The 23,096-nt window shown below is 38.2% G+C and overlaps 1 protein-coding gene across 3 annotated transcripts in view; it reads left to right on the top strand.

Annotated features, from left to right (window-relative positions):
- The window catches only part of LOC145670913 (uncharacterized), a 111,363-nt gene that overhangs the window by 27,662 nt on the left and 60,605 nt on the right, over positions 1–23,096 (top strand). For all 3 annotated transcript variants that reach the window (XM_081739545.1, XM_081739546.1, XM_081739547.1), the window contains exon 2: positions 14,087–14,207. The gene's annotated coding sequence lies outside the window, so the exon portion shown is untranslated. The remainder of the gene's footprint in view (positions 1–14,086; positions 14,208–23,096) is intronic.

The following is a 23,096-nucleotide window of genomic DNA, read 5'->3' as shown; positions in this document are numbered from 1 at the left end:
TAAGGTGATATTTATTGTATCCTGGCTTATTTTCTCCCTATGCGTTTTCAAATTAAAGCTAATCTTACATGAAAAATGTTGACTTTTTAAGTAATACGCAGAAACGCTTAAAGCTTAATATTCACAAATAGAAAGCATAAGCTTAAGAATAAATTACAATAAATTTTAGTTTAAAGTTCCACACTTAAAGAACTTGATGGATTATTATTATTATTAGCTGAACTTGCGCTCTTTACACAGCGCATTATTCACATATGAGCATGAATCTCCTTGTCATTTCTCACATCTGTACATGTCCTTTTACAGACACAAGTGAAGGACGTCTTGATAAAAATCGGCAAGGGGTATAATAAAGGGGTGATTATTTCGTTCAAACTTTTGTATTTTTGCTTGGATAATATACCACCAAGCTAAAAACATGGAATTGACGTTGCATTATATCCCACCATTTTAACATTTTATAAAGTACTGCAGAGGACAATTTCTCTGCTATTCTCAAAATATTTTTTAGAGAAATAATCATAATTTCTGAGAAAATAGCTGGAACAAACTTATTAACTTTAATTTGAAATTAAGCGACAAATAAATGCATCTTATAATGAAAACTCTTAGTGAAGAACGAATGAAAAGAGATTTTTTGTCCACAAACGGAAAAGTAATTTATTCGATTGTAATGTGAATCACTTGAAGAGCAATCTTATCAATAAAGTCAAAGGTTTTCTTTCAGTTTATTGAAAATATATTTGATATTTGGAAGAATGTGAAAAGTAGGGGAAACTGTTATATACAGTTGAACATTTCTGGTTCCTATGCAACCAATTTCCGGTAGACTTGAACATTACTGGTCCCTATGCAACCAACATTCCCGTATAGTTGAACATATCTGGTTCCTATGCAACCAACATACCCGTACAGTTGTGTGGGGTTGCATATCATCCAGGCGTTTGAGCAAAAATACGCAATTGATGGATAAATAATATGGATATATAAATATAATGTAAATCTTGAAGTTTTACGTCCAACGATTATGCCGACTAGGCTAAAGGAAAAATGAAAAAAATGAAACCTTTGAGCTTAACGTCCTACAGTAATGCCGGTTAGGCTAAGACGGTGATGATGATAAATAGATGAAAATGGTGGAATGAAGAAAGTAGGAGGAAACGGGAGAACCCCGAGGAAACCAACGTACACGGTGTTTATCCACTGCAAAGCTCACTTGGCGCAAGCTGGGATCGAACCAACGAGCTCATGCACTAGAGATGAACGCTCTACCACTGAGCCACTGCGGTCCATATAATGTACAAGTGTAATTGTAATATGAAATTAAATCTTTCAGTTTAACATCCCATAATTATGCCCTTTAAGCTAAGGGACACGATAATTAGAACAAATGAATGATGAGGAAGAATTGTTGGTGTAAGAATGCAGGAGGAAACGGGGGTACCCCGGGAAAATCCACGAACACGATGTTGACTACCACAAACTTACTTGGCCGAGGATAGAAACAGGGACCTCACGCACCGGAAGTAAGCACTCTGCCACTGAACTACCATGACCTTGTCCCCTTTCAGCACCGAGGTTTTGGTGCCCGTGGAGCTACTGCTTAAGGTGGAATTCGAACTACATGTCAAGGCTTTTCCCTCGGGAATCGAACCCAGGACTAGGTGCACCAAATCCGTGGAGCATCCACTAGGCCAGTGTAAAGGGCTTTGGGGCATCGCGAACACAGTTTGCGAAGCGATTATATAGAGCAGTGATTCTCCAACTTTCCGATAACGCGGACTCACTGTTCATTTGGAAAGTGATCTGCGGACCCCCTTGCAATACTATCTGAAATTTCACATGGTATTAAAAAATATAGTAATTAGAATTACCACTGACAAGAAAGAGATTAAGAAAAATTATGCAATAAGTAATTTATTCTAAAGATAAATGATTGTTTCCTAGAGAACGTAATTTCAGCTGAAAATACAGCAACTTTCAGGACTGAAAATCAGTGTCTTTTTTTAAAAAAGGAAAATTCACTTGATAAATAATATTCTCAAATGTGAGGTAACTAATGTGAGGAATGAAATTCTTTGTGTTTTTCCATAATTGCATTGATATCTCGAATAAGGTTTGTCACCATCAATCTTAGGTTCGATTCCACATTAAGACGGTTTCGCTTTATACTACTCAAAAAAAAAAAATACTTCTTGCTTAACAGTTATGAGTTCCATTTTATTACAATACATTTCAATTTTTAGGTATCGCGGACACCCTGGCTAGGTCCCGCGGACCCCACTTTAAGAACTACTGATATAGGGGAAAGCATGCATTTTTACTGTAAAATCTACAAAGACTAAACTATGAAACTACAATTATGTTTCCTCTAAGAGTGTGTTAGATTAACAGCCTATACATGAAATCAGTTAGTTACAAGATAATAGATAGATGTAGTAATGACAGAATCTGTCAATATTGAGGTAGTTATGAGAATTATTGAGCGTTTCTGGTTAGTGTCACGAGTATTATATACGGTAACAGGGGGTTAGTAGACTGTTTGATCAATAAATGACGAACTTGTAAGCAGCATATCATGGCTTTGAGTATTGTTGTTGAGGAAACAGTGAATAAAATCAATGCTAACACTTCAATTATACCTAGTTGCAATGCTCTGCATGTAGTTTTCTCAAGAATCGGGAATAATTCATTTCTTTTGACAGTGATATTCATTAAGAACAAGGAGAATATAATTAACTCCATGTTAGAAATTTGCATATATACGTATTGCGACAACAGAACATTTTTTATGGAAAGCACGGTGGCTCGGTGTTAGACTGCTTGCCTCTGGTGCGAGAGGTCTTTGATTCGATTTCCGGCGGGATAGAATCGTATGCTTGGGTTTCCTACGGACATCTTTTTCCTTCAACATTCTAATTCCACCTTTTATTTCATTATCATTCAATATCATGCATCATCCGTCATCTTTAGCTTTAAGGACATAATCGTGGGACACAAAACTTGAAATTTCATTACATTTCATTTTCAAAACTACTTTCTATAACTTTCGTAGAAATAATTCGATTTGAACACAACATATTGTATCCAGAGGTGGTGTGGGTCAATGAAAACGACTCATGACACACCACCAACTGTAATCTACGATCCAGCATGATCCCACTCTGACCCATCACCCATCAAAATCCATCGTCATCAACCCTGAGCCATGACCTACGCCCTCCTCTACACTGACTAAAAAGTTCACACTTGTAATAAAAACAAGGCTGTGAAACGATCACTAATCGGAGTTTGAATTTTTACGACCAATTGGTCAAGCACCGCTCTGTTACAATAACGGTGGATCTGACCTTTAGGGCATAAAATAGTAGTGTTTGTCAAGCCCCATCAGGAAGTAGCGGTCGGCAATAGAGATTGCAGCCGTCGACGGCGCAGGCCGCCGGTAGGCAGCCGGCATCCGTCCGCGGCGGCACGACGATCTACTTGTTCAAAGTTAACGAACTTTTGCCGAGACAGCAAGCGGTCGAAAATTGTTTTAAAAAAATGCCCTTTGCCGACTGTTGCCAACGTCAGAGTCGGCAAAACAGTCGGAAAGGCCTGTTTCCGACCCTCTGCCGATCTCTTTTCAACGGCGGCGCCGGCACATTTACTGCGCCTTTACGGCTGTTTGCCGACTGCACGGCAAGGCCGGTTTTCGACGGTGGCACCGGCGCATTCACTGCGCCTTTACGGCTGTTTTCCGACTGCTCGGCAAGGCAACTTTCCGACGGCGGCGCCGGCTCACTTAATGCTCATTTCCGGCTGTTTGACGACTGTTCGGCAAGGCAACTATTCGACGGCGGCGCCGGCGCATTTTATGCACCTTTTCTGCTGTTTGCCGACTGCTCGGAAAGGCTACTTTCCAGCGGCGGTGCCAGTGCATTTTATGCTCCTTTCCGGCTGTTTGCCGACTGCTCGAAAGGACCTCTTTTCGATGTAGGCTTCCCGATTCTCCCACAGGTGGCATCCGACCTCTTTCCGCCGCTGAAAAGTGTCTCTTTGCCGACTGAGAATCTACCCTTCAGAAAGACAAAATTTTCATCACCTTTTACATTAGTCTTGCCTAAGTCTTCCCCCATGCTATGATGTCTCGACAAGGAACACCATTGAAAGTTCTTGAAGTATAATATTTGCATTTTTTGTGTGTCTCAGTATAAGATTTCTTCCTTTTTGCTTTTTTGCAGCACTCTCAGCCAAAAAAGAAGAAATTGAATGGGACATGCAAGTATTATATACTTTCAGAATTAGCAACTATTCATTTCCACACTGCCTTTCGCGCCACTATATCGTAACAAGTGTACCTCTCCGCGAAATAGTCTATCCGCCTCCATATACAGTGAAGCTTACATCGAAAACAACCACATTCTTAACTTTTACTATTCCCATTACCTGACTTTCACTCATTCTTCCTCACAAACTTAAGCAAATTCTCCAATTGACCCGGTAAATTTCCTAAAATTGATCCGGCGATACAGCAATTAACCTAAATTTAGTATCTTGAGTCGTAGTCTTACCCATTTATTCTTATTGCTTGTCTTGTTCGGGCGTAGAATCAACAACACTCTTTGTTTGAAGTAGTCCACCCACACTGCATCACCATGTAGCAAATGAAGAACGCGAACCGAACATATCGGCGGCGCGACCAGACGTAGATTTCTCCAATCAGGGTCTTCAGCGGGAAAGGTGTTATTGTCGCTGGCGGGCCATCATCGGAAAAGAGCTGCGAAACGGCATAAGTGGAAAATGCCCACATCCCGCCTTTACAACGGCTGTCAACGGCATAAGCGGAAAATGCCCACATCCCACCTTGACACCACCTGTGTTGGCGGCCAAGCCGCTGAAGTAGGAGGCGGTCCGCCATCCACGGCGGCAAATTGTCAATGGGGGAGGCATATACGAGCATTAACTGCCGCAGTCGTTTCGTCCACTGTCTGCCGACCCTTTTCCGACTCCTTTTGAAAGAATCATCAGCTTATTGTATTAGCTGTGAAACTTACTTTCCATATACTGTTCCGCTTGCAGGTCTTATAGTACAAGAGTTATCTTACTAGTCGGCGAACCGCCAGCGTTTCAGCGCCTGTCCGAGCATCTTTGCCGAGTTCGGTCCGTCCTCTGTTTGCCGACTTTCTTTCGGCTCCTTTACTTGTCGGCACACCACCAACGTTTCGGCGTCTTTCCGACACATTTGCCCGCGGTCGGCCCGTCCGCTGTTTGCCGTTTTCTTCCAAAATGTTTGTCAAGGACCCACTCGTACTTGTAATTGAATTTTAAAAATTTACTTCTCATATACCCTTTACGTGCAGTCCCTTTACTAAATTTCTTTTCATACATTTACCTATTTTATGGTCGGCACGCCGTCAGCGTTTCGACGTCTTTACAACCATCATTTACCGGAGTCGTTTCGTCCGCTGTATGCCGACTTTCTGCCGACTCTGTTTTCACAAGACATATTTAATGGAATTAGTGTCCACCCACAAGAAAAACCTTCGGACAGTTTCAATTTTTACTTAATCATTAAAGAAGATAGAGGCTCTATTCATTTTCCAAAATTCGACTCTTTGCCGCTGGTACGCGATATTGAAACTTTCGCCGACGTCGTTTTTCAAGAAATTGCCGGCAGTGTCTTTTGGCAGTCGTCGTCCGACTCTCTGCCGACTGTTTCGAGAAAGCTTTATACGAGGGAAATATAAGCCCTAATTCGTATTTTAAAGTAACAAATTACCTTCTAACTCTGTTTTCTTTTGGTAAACGAATCTCTTTTTGCTCGTTGCGGTCGAAAATCGCGCGGAAAGACGCCGGTGTCCGGCGCCGGCAATCCGACCGCGGCACCTAGTTGGCATCGACAAATTGACCAATTGTAGGCGGCAGGATCCTGATGGGGAGGGTCAGATTACGATGAATTTCAATTTAATTATCATATATAATTATTTCCTTGTTGAATTACAGATTCTTTTCAATAGAAAATAGGATAAAATTTAAAGGTTTCAAATCAAGGTAAAGTAGACCAATATAAAGGGAAAAAGTGTAAAATTCGATTGTGTCTCTAAAGCTAAGTAGTAATTCCTGTTGTTATTATTATAATTACAAATATTAATATCCAAAAGTGCTTGAAATTCTTTTTTCACTTAGATATACCCAGCTCATGTAAGTAAATAAAAGCAAATGAAAAAGAAGAAAAATGGAGGCCTTGATAAAACGTAGACAAATTCACCAGTGTTCAGAAGATGCTATCTACGATGCAATGATCAGAGTGAGTCATGATGGATTTGTGAACTGTGGGTCGCACGTCCTGTTGACCCACGATCCACTCATAAATCTTGACCCACTCTATCTCTGTTTGCATCTTTTCCTTACAGATTCATGATCATCCTAGTTAGGTAGGGTTGAAATCGACCGAGAGTATGGAAGAAGTAATAATGATAAATTAGTTACAGGGTGGTGCGGAAGTAGGCGTACCCCCTTTAGTTTTAACAGTATGGTGTTAGTTATAGTAGCATGTCTGTACACAGTTCCTTTGAAGTCTTAAGAGTCATAAACATCGGTATGATCACTATCCATGTCGTAACATAGCTGAATTTTGCGACAAGTTCTCGCCATTTTTTTCGGAGATATACCTGAATCAGATGTTTCCTGGCCGCTGGATTGGAAGAGGTCTTCACCAGATTTCTTTACCTGTCCTCCAAGAAGTCTCGATCTGACGACACCAGACAATGCTTTCTGGGGTTTCATAAAGCAACAAGTAAGAAACACTCGATGTCACAAAACGCAGGAATTACGAGCAACTGTAGAACACGCCTTCACCTTCATGACTCCGGAGTATCTCCGCAAAACATCTGCGAGAACTTGACGCAGAATTCAGCTGTGTTACAACATGGATGGTGATCATACCGATGTTTATGACTCTTAAGTAGAGATGCAAAAAAAGACGGCTTTTTTGAATCGATGTTTTTTTTTTCACATAAAAAGCCGGCTTTTTTGGGAAAAAAATGAGAATTTTGGAAATTTTGGCTTTTTTCATTTTCATGATTTTTCTATCTAAATAGCTTTCTTATAGTATATTCTATAGTTAGATAATAATTCCATGACCTAAATGCCATATTTCGCTCTAAAATTCACCAACAAGGTGGATGGAGCACATGTTTTACGAATTAAAGCTAACATGAAGAATGTATTATTTGAGGGCAATTTTAGAGGCTATTTAACTTTATTTATTTATTTTATTTATTTTATTTATTGAACAATTTCCCAGATACAGCATAACTTTGCCATTTTACACAGGGACATGCTAACAAAAGAAAGAAAAAAAACATGACAACAATAACAACAACATAGAAAAAAAAGAGTGTAAAAGTAAAACTATTCCGTCAAAGCTCGTTTAATTGCTCTTTCAAACACTGGATAGCTCGAAAAAATGTCCACATCAGTTGTTACTTGATTATAACTGTTTGGTATTCTATAAAAAAGAGACCTCTGTATAACAGCCAACCTAGGACGGGCAAGATGGAATAGGTGGGTATTCCGAGTGATGCGGGAAGGGACACGTAAGGATAGTTCCTGAAGTAATATTTCCGATCTTAAGGTTCCATTAACTATTTTATGTAGATATTTCAGGTCAGAGATATTTCTGCGTACTTCAGGAGTCTGAATATTAAGATGTCGCAAGAGCTCCTTCTTAGATAATATTCGAAGTGCAGGAACACGAAATCGGACTATAGCAATGAAGAAATTGAGAACAGAATCAAGTCTGGAGAGATGTGTAGGTGCTGCCATGGCCCATATGGGAGAGCAGTATTCGATCTTGGGCGCTATTAAAGTCTTATAAAAAGTTGCTAATGAAGAAACAGTGCGTAGTTCGGTGAATCGATAAAGAAGTCCCAACATGCGCATTGAATTCTTTAGTATTGAGGAGATGTGGTCAGAGAAGGTGAGTTTTGAATCAAAGATGACACCAAGATCGTTATGACTAGCAGAATGTGTGATAGGGGAATCGTTGATATGGTATGTGGAGGGAACAGGAGACTTTTTCAAAGTAATAGTAATACTGTCACATTTCTTACTGTTGAGTTTCAAGTGCCACATTTCACACCAGCCTGTAAGGTAATTTATGTCTTCCTGTAGAGCAATTGTGTCATGGAGACACGATATTTCTCTGCATAACTTACAATCGTCAGCAAAAAGCAGAAGGCCACTAGGTTGAGCTGATAAGTGCGTGTAGAGATCATCCATATACAGGACAAACAGTAGAGGCCCAAGTACACTCCCCTGAGGCACCCCTGAGATCACGGGTTGGGGGTTAGAAGTCGCCCCTGAAAGAACAACTCTCTGTTTACGGTCCTTCAAGTAGCTTGTGATTAGAGAGAGAAAATTGCCATGTACATTAAATCTATTGGAGAGTTTATGAAGAAGATGAATGTGACTGACAGAATCAAAGGCCTTCGAGAGATCAAAGTAGATAACATCTAATTGAGTATTGTTATTCATACATTTGACTGCACAGGAAAGAAGAGTACTTAAGTTTGAGAGACTTGAGCTTTTCGGTAGAAAGCCGTGCTGAGAACTATGGATGTAAGGTGAGGTGAATTTAAGTAGCCTGTCTTTAATTATTTTTTCGCAGATAATTGATATTACAGAAAGAAGAGATATTGGCCTATAGGAGGATACATGATCTTTAAGTCCTGATTTATATATTGGGGTCACGTGAGCCAGTTTCCAACTGGTGGGATAATACCCTTCCTTGAAGCATCTATTGAATAAGATAGATAGAGGAACCGCAATAACTGAAGCAGTTTTGTTGAGAAAGAGAGGACTAATTTTATCAGGTCCAAGTGATCTATGTGGAGATAACGATAGCAAGAGAGCCAGAACTTCGCCCGGGGTGGTAGAGAGAATGGATAAGGTGTCCGAACAGATGGGGTGGAGAGGGGGGAGATGGGTTGTAGAGGAAAGGGAAGTAAATGTTTTGCAGAAGTAGTTATTGAAGAGGTCTGGTCTTTGATCATCACTCGCTTCAGTATTTTCATCTTGAATTGTTGCCGGTATGCCCGGAGATTTTGTTCTAGATTTAATTACAGACCAAAAGACTTTAGGGTTACTAACAGTAAAATCACCAATTGAGTCCATGTATTCAAAATATTTATGTCGCTGTACCTTCTTGGCAAGACTTCTAATTCTAGCAAAGTTTTTATATGTGTAGTCACTCGGATGTGATTTCCATAGAGTCCAGGCAAGCTTTTTGTTTTTAAGAAGGTCACGAAGTTCATTGTCGTACCAGACCGGAAACCTGTTCGATTTTGATGCTTTCACCGGCACAAAGTCCTTTATGGCTGAGTGGACAACGGATGTAAATAAGTCCACAGCGTCGTCAACAGTTCCTACCTCTAACAAACACCAAGGAAACAGTTCAATAGCTCGGCAGATGTCACCCCAGGGGGCTTTCTTCCATAGAAGTTGTGACCTACTTTTGAGGGCCTGGTTTGTAGTAGTGGAGGGGAGGAAATCGAAAGAAACATCCAAGGAATCGTGATCCGAAGGAAAAAGATTTCTGCATGGGACAACACAACGAGGTTCTAAGTTAGAAAGAATGTAGTCAAGATTGCTATTATTGCGGGTATTATGCATATTATGTTGACCTAGACCAAGTCCATGAATAAAATTGTCCATGAAATAACTGTCGTTTCCATCTTTAGCGACTCCATGCTTGCTGTCCTGCCACGTGATGGAAAGGTTGAAATCACCCAATAGGATGACGTCACCGTGTGACAACGCATGTAACAGTGAGTCATGGCAAGCTTCTAAGATGTGCTGGGGGGTGTTCTTGTGCGGCCTATAGAAGCATCCAATAAACACAGAACGACGCTTTGGAATAAATACTTCCACCCATATAAGTTCACAATCCCGTTCGAGATCCAGTCTTCTCTTGCTCTTCCACTTATTATTTACACAAATCATCACTCCACCTCCACGAGTTATGCGGTCTTTACGATAAATGGTGAAATTATTAGAAAAGCTAATTTCACTGTCGTTCACTGATTCATTCAGCCACGATTCGGACACTGCGAAACAATCCAGTTCCCTTATCTCACCGAGGTTCAATGAGCACTCAAGTAATTTGTTTTTAATGCTACGAACATTTTGATAATATATATTGAAAGCATTAGTGTAATGTGAACAGGGTGGGCCAGGGTTTACGTGAATATCACCACAAAGGAGGAGAAAACAAACGAGAATGAGGCACTGTTTTTTTGCTTTTGACTCATACCTTGTCACAAAATCACTGGTAGTTCCTCCGTCACTGTTAGCAGTACCAGAGAGAGCACATGGCGGTCCTCTTGGTATGAAGGCAGCAGCAATAAAATGAAATGATCTTCCACTACACTTCAGTCCATGTTTCATTGGCAATGCTTCATTTGGGAAAGTCACAGCACCGTTACTACATGAAGACAGTAGAGCACGCACATAAACACTACACATAACCACGAGAAAAAGATAAACAATAAGAGCACCACTTTGCATCGACTTCGAGCTTGACGCCATCTTGAATCTTATTTTTAACTTTTGAGTTATCGACATTTTTTTTCTTCTCGGGATCATTTGAGTTTGTCGTCTGTGTTTCATTTCTAAGAGCTTAGTACTCTAGCTTCTAGAGCAAAAGTTAAACTTACGTTTTTCTATATATCCGTCAAAGCGTACGTTTTTCAATATATCCGTCTAACCGTACTTCCACATTTCTTTTATACTGTAGCTGTGCAACAATTTAGCAATAATTTTCCGGATACAACCTTGAATACTAATTTATACAAATAATCAGTAGCGGATTTAGAAACGTACTTTGGGATGGGTTTCTCTGATTGTTTCATTTTCTAAAATGTCTTAATTTTATTTGGGAGGAGCTTGAAGTTTATGAGTACAGACATAACTAATACTGTATTTCGTTTCGTTTATATATTTAGCGATAATCTTCCGGATACAACCTTGAAGAACATTTTATACTGAGAATCAGTGGCGGATTTAGAAAAGTATTTTGGGAGTTTTATTTCTTACTAATGTTTAGTTTTTCTAAACATTCGTAATTTTTATTTGACGGCATGACTAATAGATATTTCGTTTGTTTTAGACATTCCGTAATTTTGGAGAACAAGCTTCAGTCCGAAAGACCGCCCCCCTAACCTTCGCAAAACCGTCACTGCTGGTAATTAGTAATAATAACGATTTAAAAACAATAAGAAATGAAGTCGGCCAACTCACAGTACACGCACTATTTCTACTTCATAGATGGAATGAAGAAAAGTTTTGTCAGAATGGTCGAATGCAGAGTTGAATGCCGGACTTATCGATAGAAGCGCAAAAGCTCCACTCAGTCATGTTTGATGTGCAGTTGCATTTATCTTAACTTAAATATATTCCGTAGCCCCCTTTTTTCTTTTCTTTTTTTTTGTGTGTGTTGGTGGGGTGGGGAGAGTTCCATAATGATATGAAGGGTGTGAGCCAAGAACATGGTAACTAACAAATTTTCAATTCCTGAGTTATGCAGCACCAGATAGACAGCAACGCATACCGCTTTTTTTTTTTTTTTTTTTTTTTAATCCCTCATGTATAGTCTTATGTGAAAAATCAGCTTTCCGACTTTCAAAATGGATTGTGCAGCAGAAAATTTCTAATTTCTTAAAATAGTAAAATTGTGGGTTACCATGTTCTTACCTCACATCCTTCATATGTTGAATCCCTCTTGTTAAAAATACAGAAAACTTGAGGACTGAGTAAACCGTGATGGTGCTTATATAAAACTAGAATTTCAAGAATATACAAAACCAAAAGCTCTAGATGTGCAGCCTTTAAGTGTATCATATGAATCTAAGTATTTTTCTTATGTTTTATTTTAATTTTATTTTGTTCCAAAAAGAGGGTATGGAATATTTTGAAGTAAAAATACTACATAGAATTTTGCTACTTATTTGAGTATTTTTTTTAAAGAAGTATATACTTTTAGGATGGGCTGGTTTACACCAGCCGTTTTTCTTTTTTTTAAATAAACAACTGGTTTAAACCAAAAAAATAAAAAGAACGAAAAATGCAAATCGTGTGAATTTCATAGTGACGTTTCCATACATCAAACCATCTGCATTAGTTTTATTTCCTTTTCACCTTTTAATCAAGGTGCCCCATGTTCAATTTTCGGTCGAACCACAACCCTTCTTTCATGCGTAAACAAAGTAGCGGTTCGGATGTAACTTTAAGCGAAAGTCTTCTCCTTGATAACCTCGGTATTACGTAAGGATGTTAAGCCTGAACATACGAAACGAAACTAAATTGTATATTTCTGCATGCCTGAATGCCTGTTGTTTTATAAAGAAGCCAAGGTTTCTTAAATATACCAGGGGTGCCCACAAGGGGGGTTATAACGCAAACTGCTTCATTGAAATATTTGGGGGGTTAAAAATCTATATAATTATGTTTGAGGGGGTGTAAAAATTAATCGATTTTTTTTTTCATGGAAGAACACCTACGGGTAGACAATTGAGGGGGAGTGCGTCATGGACATGAGGGGGGTGGGCACCACTGAATATACTGATATAAATTGACAAAATTTATCGATTGCCTACGTAGCTTCCAACATTAGCTTGGATTGTACTTTCAATGATATGTACGTACTAAATTTGTAATTTAATACTTCAGTTTTAGCGTACTGATTATGATACGTTGACCTTCAAATTTTACATGCAAAGCAATAACAGGATTTTTCCGTTATTGTTTTCCCTTTAGAGTAATAACGGGATTTTCACGATAGCTAGGGTGGGAGTTTCTCAATTTAAGAAATTTACTGACCGGACTTCTTTAAGCTTATGTGACTTCTTCCAGCATAACCCCGTTGTTGCATAATAACACCAAGGCGAAACAAACTTATTTCTGTCAATATGTAATATAAATACATAAAGCAAAATATCTAAACCCAAAAAAACCTGGTTTAAACCAAAAAAGCCTAGTTTAAACTCCCCCCAAAAATCGGGTTTTTGGCATTTTGAAAAACAACCATGGTTCTTGCCAACCCTGTTTACTTTTGTATGTAGGAGGTTAAAAAAATCTTATTATATACATTGGTTAATCCTTTGTAATTCATAATGTAAATATGTTGAGAAGTAAAACTGTTTGAAATATCTTTTCGAAATTCATGGTTTATTTTCGAGGTTTTATATTATCATCGGCATCAACCACTAATTAAATGACTTTTTGTGTTGTAGAAAAGCGAAACAAAATCTGGTTTGTCAATTTAAAGCAGAATTTTCAAAAAAGCCCAAAATTTTCCAAGCAAAAAAGCGAAGCAGAAAAAACCGAGTTTTTTTTCCCCAAAAAGCCGTTTTTTTTTCCGAGCCCTTGCATCTCTACTCTTAAGACTTCAAAGTAACTGTGTACAGACATTCTACCACAACTAACACTATACTGTTGAAACTAAAGAGGGTACGCCCACTTCTGGACCACCCTGTACAAAATCAATTATATGTATGATAAAATAGCTTTCCACTATATCTTTCGTAAAAAGTAAGAAAGACTTGACTACTTTGGACTAATTCCACATATTTCTCGAATGCGCCAGAAATAAAAAATATTGAAGCGAGAAAATGGTAAGTAGAATAAGAAGCCAATTATATTAGCATTTATAACGCATATTTATCTTAAACAAAAAGTCACGCAGTAACTTTGTATTACAGAAAAATAAGAGTTATGCCATTGGCTCATTCAAGGAAGCTAATTTACTAATGGACTTCTCGTTTCTTACGATGGATCATTTTGCTAGGTATAATCACTAGTTTTTTCTTGGTTATGATGTCTTACGGTAGTTTATTTCAAATCAGAAAGATTACGTGGTAGGTTATTTACATATAAGCTTCTGAAATCGAAACGGGGACATCTCGCATTTAATACTCTGCGGGAGTATGGTAATTACTGTATACATATAGATGTTAAATGCGGTTTATACGCATGTTTATCTTCACACTTTGGCTTTCCTTCGTACAAGTTACTAATTGTAAAACAAAATATTTCTTTTTTGCAGCAAGCTTATGCTTTCGCCCGCAAGATGGCGGGGCGAAAGAAGGGAGAGCAGCAGGCACTCCAGATAGAAGTGAACTCAGACGAGGAGTGGGAGAAGTTACTTGAGTTACAGGGATTAGTAGGTAGGAGATCTCAATATTTTTTTAAAAAAAGACCTAACTCTTTAAGGCTTCATAAGCATGAAGTTTCGTGGATATGGAAAATAAAAACCCTCCAATGAATTTTATTCTGTGCTAAGTCAGTAGGATTATTGCTACTAGCTTTCATGTTGTGCTCCCTTTGTTTTGAAATGTCCCTACTACCAAAGATACCCGTCCAAAACCTAATTCCCATATAGGGTGCCGTGCACACGACATTCCTCTGCCATGCTCGATCCGCACCAAAGCCCGGGCGCGGTGGTTTAGTGGTAGAGCGTTCACATTCGGTGCTTGGGTTCCCTGGTTCGATCGCAGCTCGCGCCGTATGGACTTTGTGATGGACAAACACCGTGCTCGTGGGTTTTCTCGGGGTTCTCCCGTTTCCTCCCACTTTCTTGATTCCACCATTTCACTCATCTCTCGTCATCACCGTCTCCTTTAGCCTAACCCGGCGTGGGACGTAAAACCTAAAGATTTCATTTCATTTCATATCCGTACCAAAGCCCCTACCATTCACGCATACCGTTCACATGGCGTGGCACTACTGTTTTCTTAACCATTTCCGAAGATGGAATGCAAGGAGAAAGACATTCTTATTGGATCTGGTCAACTTCGTTTCGCTTCGAGTACTCCGAGAAAAGAAGAAGCATCAAGGCCGTCGAGTCGTGATCGAGGTGGTTCCTCTGTAAAGTCGCACTATCGGGGCATGGCAGGAGAACGGAACGTCATGTGACAATTAAAAAAGACCATTGCAATGAATTTTCAATGTCAAAGTCTGAAAAGAGACTTTATGGATCACGGCACACTATATGTGAATTAACCTCAAAGGTTCATTAAAATCGTACGGCATGTTAAACTCCAAATAAATCGATCAAGGTGTGTATATATATAGGGTAAACCGGGGTATTCGCGAACACTGGGTAATGCCGAACACCCAAATTTATGCCCAAGGAAGTTTGTTAGAAAATAAATTACTTTGCTGCATGCTAGCGGAGAGTCCTAGAAAAGTGTGCATAAATTTACTGACAGTCAGTTGAGTGGATTGCCAGGAAGAAGACGTTTTGCTGTTTTTGTCGATTCATTTATAACGTTGATTCAACAATCTGGGCAAGACAAGTTGGCTCTTATCTTATCTGTATTGTTAAAGATAAGGCTATATATTCCCCTATATTTGAGCATTAGTTTGTTTGTAATCTTACAAGCCTGTATGCAGTCAACAATTAGTTTCAACTTAACAATAAAATGGTGTCTCATGGGGAAATGCCAGACAGAATGTTCGCCATTACCCCAGAGTGTTCGAGACTGGTGTGAAATAAATTATCAAAAAAATGTAAATAGTTTTTTTTATTGAAAAGTAATTAATAAATTAATGAAATTGGTTTGGGAAATAGATTATGTCTTGATAATAAGAGTTATAAGTTTTATTAATTAGAATAGTTTGTTATATTTATTATTTTAGTCCATTAGTAGCCTATTTCATTATTCTATAGTCAGTAACTCTATTTTAGATATCTGATCCTTCATCATAGGTTGCAATTTTTTCTGTGGGTGATTCACAGTGTTTTACAAATTTATTTAACCTGGTAGCGTCCATTAGCAGTTAGCTAATTTTGTTCAGACTATTAACCGCATTTGAACATTGAACTAATAAAGAATACACTCCTTGAAAGCAAAACATTAATGCGTACGTCTGTGATTTCTACAATTCCAAATAATGTTTTCATTTTAATGAATATTTTACTTAATGCACCGTTATTTCTGAATATGTTTCGTAAGAGTGCATTTTGTTTAGCCTATTACCTATTAGCTTTCATTTGTAATGGTTTCAAAGATTTTGTAATTATAATTCTTGTTAAAGATTTAAATACTAAATTACGGTATAATTTTAATGTATTTTTAACGCATTTCGCTTCTTTCGTAAAGGAAAGTTTAAAATAAACAGTATGTTCGGGATTACCCCGACTACTGGGGTAATCCCGAACATAGGTGCATTTTTAAAACATCTCACTGATTTGTTGAAAAAATGTTACTTTTGATTATTCTCTACAGTTTAATAAACAGGAAAACCTTCAAGCTTTCTGTACACAAGCAATCTTAATTTTATCTCCAAAAACAAAAGAGTTATTTATAATCAACGCTTAAGTGTTCGTGAAAACCCCGGTCTCCCCTATGTATACAGGGTATAGCAAAAAGGTATGGCAAAATTTCAGGGATGGATTCCTTATGGATAGACAAGCAAAAAAGTTCATATAAACATATGTCACGAAATGCATCGTTACAGAGTTACGGCCATTGAGCCCTCTGATGCTTTAATATATAATAATAATAATATATATATGATATATATAATTACTTAACTTTGCTAATGCAAACTTCATTGTTAGCAAACAATGATGACACCAGCTTTAATGTCTTAGGGGTGCAAAGGAGGGCAGACACATTACGGTGGCTCTTTTTGCATACCAAAAATGATAGTTTTATGATGTTTAACTTACATTACAGTACAACGTGTATTACGTTGTTGCTTTCATATTATGTAATTATAAATTAAAATTACGGGTACGTATTTCAAGTAAAATTTTCAACTAACAAATAAGGTTACGTGTACACATGAAATATTATATTTCCAGAGTCGATTTCCGGTAGGGAAATATTGTCATTTGAACCGATTACCGTGGTTCAAATTCCACGTTAGATTGTCTGCATTTTATATAGCCTCGGTGCTGAGAAATACACTAAACTCCTATCTAACGAACGCAATTGAAGATACCGTAATAAAACTAGACTTAATGATTACACAACCTCCTATACGCTTCTAAAAAATATTTCAAATAGAATTTGCGAATTTTTATCGTCGAACCCGAAACTGCAATTAAAATATCATGATGGAGCACAACTCCCTTTCTGTTGGCCAATTCTGGTCACTTTTTCTGAATTGCTTCATTCAAACGGTCGAGTTGTGCACAGTAAAGGGCCGAATTGACGGTTTCGTCAGGTTGGAACAACTCATAATGGACAATTCTCTTCCAATCCCACCAAACACTCAACGTAACCTTGTTTACCGACAATCCAGGCTTTGAAGTCGTTTGTGGAGGGTCATCATGATAATGCGCAGCAACACATATCTTGACATGGAACAAATTGACTGAACTTGGTTGGGAAGTTTTGATGCATCCACCGTATAGCCTGGACCTTGCACCGTCTGACTGTTATTTGTTTCCGTCTCTGCAAAACTCTCTTGATGGTAAAATATTGTCCAACCGAAGCGTCACTGAAAATCACTTGGCCAAGTTTTTCAACGATAAACCACAGACGTTCTACAGCGATGGAATTATGAAGCTACCCGAAAAATAACGAAAGGTCATAGATTATAATTGTCAATATGTACTTGATTAAAATTGATTTTCAATAAAGAAATGGTATGTTCAAAAATGTACCAAAAAACCGCGGAGACTTTTATATTATGTGGGCTAAAGGGCATTCCGCATCTTATGGTGAGAAATGAACGAAATGATGGAACGAAGAAAGTTTGAGGAAACGGAAGAATCACTGGAAAACTCGCGTACACTAGTCCACTTGGCGCGAACTATTATCGAACCAGGAACCTCACGCACCAGAAGTGAACGCTCTACCACTGAACCACCAGTGGCAATAATAATAATAATAATAATAATAATAATAATAATAATAATAATAATAATAATAATAATAATAATAATAATAATAATAATGCACAAGTAATGATGTGCGTGCCCCGCAGTAAACAACATACATTATATCTACTTTCCTTTACCCAATATAAAAATTTAAAAATAGATAGACTTTTCACTGTTTCTGTTGGTTGATTTTTAAAGTTGATGGTTCTGAAGTTAACTTTTCTTTCTTTATTTTTTCTTCGCTTCCTGTCAGTGGAATTTCCGTGTTTCCTTTTGTGAGAGAATGTTTGTGATGGGCTGGGCTTTTGTTATTATCAAAATGACAAATGGCTCGTAAGACTTTCGCTCAAAACAGGGCATGGCTTCTTTGTCCTTGTGTGTTAAAGGTGCCGACTTCTCTCTGAAAAAATAAAATAAAAATGTAGAAGAATTTCTAAATAAAATTGAACCTAAAAGTTCAAATATACAGTTCTCTTGGGTGACCTTACACGTGAAGAACGGATTGCATGTTGGTCAAACAAAAGTGAAACAGTCAATGAGATATAATAAATCAAACGTTTGTTATTATCGACAAGCACATTGTGATAGTTCGATATTTTTCAGAATACCTTTGTACATATAAAGAAGAGCAACTAAAGCAAGTTTGTATATTATGTAGAAATGAAAAAGCATTGGAACAAACTATACAAGATTAATTTTTGGCAGTCCCCTCTCGTGACTATATGAAGTGGTAGTGCCAAAATTATACAGGATAAAAAGTGCATGTCGGTAAAAAAAAAAAAAAAAAAATGAAGAGGTACAAATAACATCACTTTAGAATTATTTTATTACACAGTAATTAGTGATTATAGCTCTCGCTCTCCCTCTCTCTCTCTCTCTCTGTGTATATACAGGGTGTTTCAAAACAACACCGACAACGTTCGGGAGGTAATTCCTGACTCCTCTCGTGACTATATGAAGTGGTAGTGCCAAAATTATACAGGATAAAAAGTGCATGTCGGTAAAAAAAAATGAAGAGGTACAAATAACATCACTTTAGAATTATTTTATTACACAGTAATTAGCGATTATAGCTCTCGCTCTCCCTCTCTCTCTCTGTGTATATACAGGGTGTTTCAAAACAACACCGACAACGTTCGGGAGGTAATTCCTGACTCCTCTCGTGACTATATGAAGTGGTAGTGCCAAAATTATACAGGATAAAAAGTGCATGTCGGTAAAAAAAAAAGATGACGAGGTACAAATAACATCACTTTAGAATTATTTTATTACACAGTAATTAGTGATTATAGCTCTCGCTCTCCCTCTCTCTCTCTCTCTGTGTATATACAGGGTGTTTCAAAACAACACCGACAACGTTCGGGAGGTAATTCCTGACTCCTCTCGTGACTATATGAAGTGGTAGTGCCAAAATTATACAGGATAAAAAGTGCATGTCGGTAAAAAAAATGAAGAGGTACAAATAACATCACTTTAGAATTATTTTATTACACAGTAATTAGTGATTACAGCTCTCGCTCTCCCTCTCTCTCTCTGTGTATATACAGGGTGTTTCAAAACAACACCGACAACGTTCGGGAGGTAATTCCTGACTCCTCTCGTGACTATATGAAGTGGTAGTGCCAAAATTATACAGGATAAAAAGTGCATGTCGGTAAAAAAAAATGAAGATGTACAAATAACATCACTTTAGAATTATTTTATTACACAGTAATTAGTGATTATAGCTCTCGCTCTCCCTCTCTCTCTCTCTGTGTGTATATACAGGGTGTTTCAAAACAACACCGACAACGTTCGGGAGGTAATTCCTGACTCCTGATAAAACGAAAACCTATAGACCAACCTGGGTGCACAAATGCTTCCTTTCGCAGTTATAGGCTGCCGAAAACACGAAAAAAAAAATGAACTTTAAAGGTCCATAGCTCCAAAACTATGGAACCTACAATAGTCGGGTCAAGACTTAATTTAGGAACTAGTATGTGTTCTATCTAAATATCCAAGTTTCAGAATCCTACGATACTTCCGCAACAACTTTTATAGAGGTACTTTGTGAGTACTGCATATTATATGCCGGTAGCCTAAATTCCTCTATGAAAATTGTTTCGTGAGTGCCTTAGGGTTCTGAAACGTGTATTTTTGCACATATTAGTTTCTAAGTGAAGTCTTGACCCGACTATTGTAGGTCCCATAGTTTTGAGCTAAGCACCTTTAAAGTTCATTTTTTTTTCATATTTTCGGCAGCCAATAACTCTGAAAGGAAGCATTTGTGCTCCCAGGTTGGTCTATACTTTTTGTCTTATCTTGGTGTCCGGAATCACCTCCCAAACGTTGTCGGTGTTGATTTGAAACACCATATATATATATAACAACTGTCAACAAGTTCTAAAGAAAAATAACAACTTCAATTATTATTGGCAAGGAGCCCTATACTTTATGATATCAAAAAAGGTCAGTTTTCTTCGATTTTCTCTTAAACTACACATGAGGATTTACTCTCAATCAGGTTACCTTATTCAGCTGGATTTGACCTATTGTGTGATATATGCCTTGGACACTATTTCAGTTCAACAGAATTTTATAAGAATTAATCATGACTTTTATGCTATATGATCGCTTTCTCTGAGGGAAGAACATAGACTGAAAGTATTTGAGAACAAGATCCTGAGACGAACATTCGGACCCAGGAGGAGCGGGAATGGGGAATGGCGGAAACTTCATAACGAGGAACTACATAATTTATACGGTTTACCCAACATTGTTAGGGTCGTCAAGTCTAGGAGGCTTAGGTGGGCGGATCATGTAGCTAGGATGGAAGAAAGTACAAACGCTTTCAAAGTCTTGACTGGAAGACCAATCGGAAAACGACCATTAGGAAGACCTAGGCGCAGATGGGAGGACAATATTAAGATGGATCTCGCAGAGATAGGAATACAAAGTAGAAACTGGATCCAATTGGCTAAGGATAGAAGTCAGTGGAGAGCTTTTGTGAACGCGGCATTGAACCTCTTGGTTCCATACGCCATAGAGTTAGTTAGTTGGTTTTTATGCTATATCTTATTAGCCATACTACGTACTGTCGTCTTGCTGGTATAAGTAAAGGGATTAATGAAAGTATATTTCAGGATCAGTTTCAGCTTAATAAAGAGCATGGTTCTCGTATTAGTATCAATTTTAAGTTTACAATTAATTGGATTTCTATTATATTTCTTGAAAAGTGCGCAAGTGTTTTTACATTCACGCATATCATTTAATATGTACCGTGTCATGCGAAAACGAACTAAGCGCCACTTTCATACTTTTAAGAAAATTACGTTTAAAGGTTGATGTCCAGCATTAAGGTAGCCGTAATCTAAAGTGAAATTATGTTTCTTTTTTTAGAAAGGTGTTGGTTTTCCTCTCTTTTCGATTGTGCAAAACATTCTAATGCTTATCAGGAACCAATCGTCGCATTTACGTGGATTTTCAAAATTTGGCGCTTAGTTCACTTTTGCATAACACGGTACATATATAAAGGGTGTCTCATAAAGAAAGCAACTTTTGAAATGTCCGCCATTTTTGTTCTAGTAAATTGCATGCCCTGAGCCTTACACGATTTTGATCTGTTATCTTTGTAGATAGTAGTCACAGAGCGCAGAAAGCGTATGATTGTCATCTATTTTCTGCTCAAATAGGAATGCAGTACTTCACGATTGTGCAGTGCTTCGTGTCCATCACCTTGCTTCCTTTGCTTTGTTTGGGATGAGAGATGAAGGGTGCTTCCACTGTTTGGGTTGTTTGATTTCGGACTGATAGTGATGAACTCAACATTTGGCTATTGAGATGAATCGCGATAAAAAAAAAAAAAAATGCCCACATCACATTCAGTATTAAATGATTCAGTAACGTCTGTACCGAGTGTGTTCTTTTATTCATGAGTCAGAAGACGTGGTATTCATCGAGTTGAAATCCTTGGTAAACTAAGCTCATTTTTTGGAGCGTGATCTGCTCGCTCCTGTGATATACCCAACCTGTCTATTTGACGGGTTGACAATCACCGATCTTGCACAATTATATTCAATACGAGGGCATAGGGGGCGCGGTGGCTCAGTGGTAGAGTGTTCACCTCTGGTGCTTAGGGTCCCGGGTTCGATCCCAGCCCCCGCCAAGTGAACTTTGTGGTGGACAAACACCGTGCTCGTGGGTTTTCTCGGGGTTCTCCCGTTTCCTCCCACTTTCTTCATTCCACCATTTCACTCATCTCTCATCATCACCGTCTCCTTTAGCCTAACCGGCATAACCGTGGGACGTAAAACTTAAAGATTTCATTTCATTTTCAATACGAGGGCAAGGTTTGACTTGGTGGTAGCATTTGATGGTCTCCCTGACTTCGGTTAATCTTCAACACTTCCTGCTACGCTTCAATGCTTGCATTCATTCTTTTGTAAAGGTATATAAAGCGGCAGATTCACCTAAACTATTGACCGTATTCTAGTAGATATCAGACTTTGAAATTCCTTTCACCTGAAGATATTTTATGACAGTCTTATAGTCTAGTGGCTAGCGTATGCACCTTTGATGCATGTGTTCCCAGGTTCGATTCCCAGTAAAAGAGCACTAAAAATTCACAATTGCTTGCATTCATTATTCGTCCATTTTCTTTAGTCTAAAGGGTATAATCCTGGGACTTTTTTTAAAAAATCTTCCTTGGTTTACTATTACCTGACCAGGATAGCAGTGCGCTTTTGGGAGGATGGCGCTGCTGTTGTGTTTACATCAGTTTCTTGGCAAGCGCGGAGCGGAGAGTTTCACTCTGCAGTGTATCCAACGGTTTTTAAAAGTTGCAGTTTGGATGTTATGCATAGCCTAAGTTATGTGGTTGTAGTGGATCATTCCTGCAGTAATGCAGATGTATTGTGAATAGTGATATATGAATGGAAATTACCAATTTAAGAACAACATAGCACAATTGACAATTCAGTGAGTTTCTACCGTGTATTAAGCAGATTGTATAAAAATTGATTACGTTTTATTCGATGTCATTATAAAACAGAAGCAGCCTGTAAAACGCTGCTAGTTAGTTTGTTCGCAAGTTAATATGGAGGGTGTATTTTTGTTGTACTTGTTTTTTCGCTTATTACTTAAGATGTTCTGCAAATAACTTCAATAACTTTTGAAACTGTTTGTCTTAACTTGAGCCAAGGGCGGATCCAGGCTGAATGTTTGGGGGGTGGTCATTCTA

Source organism: Thermobia domestica, chromosome 2 (genome assembly GCF_964235325.1).
Source record: "Thermobia domestica chromosome 2, izTheDome1.hap1.1, whole genome shotgun sequence".
Taxonomy (NCBI): Eukaryota; Metazoa; Arthropoda; class Insecta; order Zygentoma; family Lepismatidae; genus Thermobia; species Thermobia domestica.
Note: the sequence above shows the minus strand (reverse complement) of the source record. Positions and strands in the feature narration are given on the sequence as shown.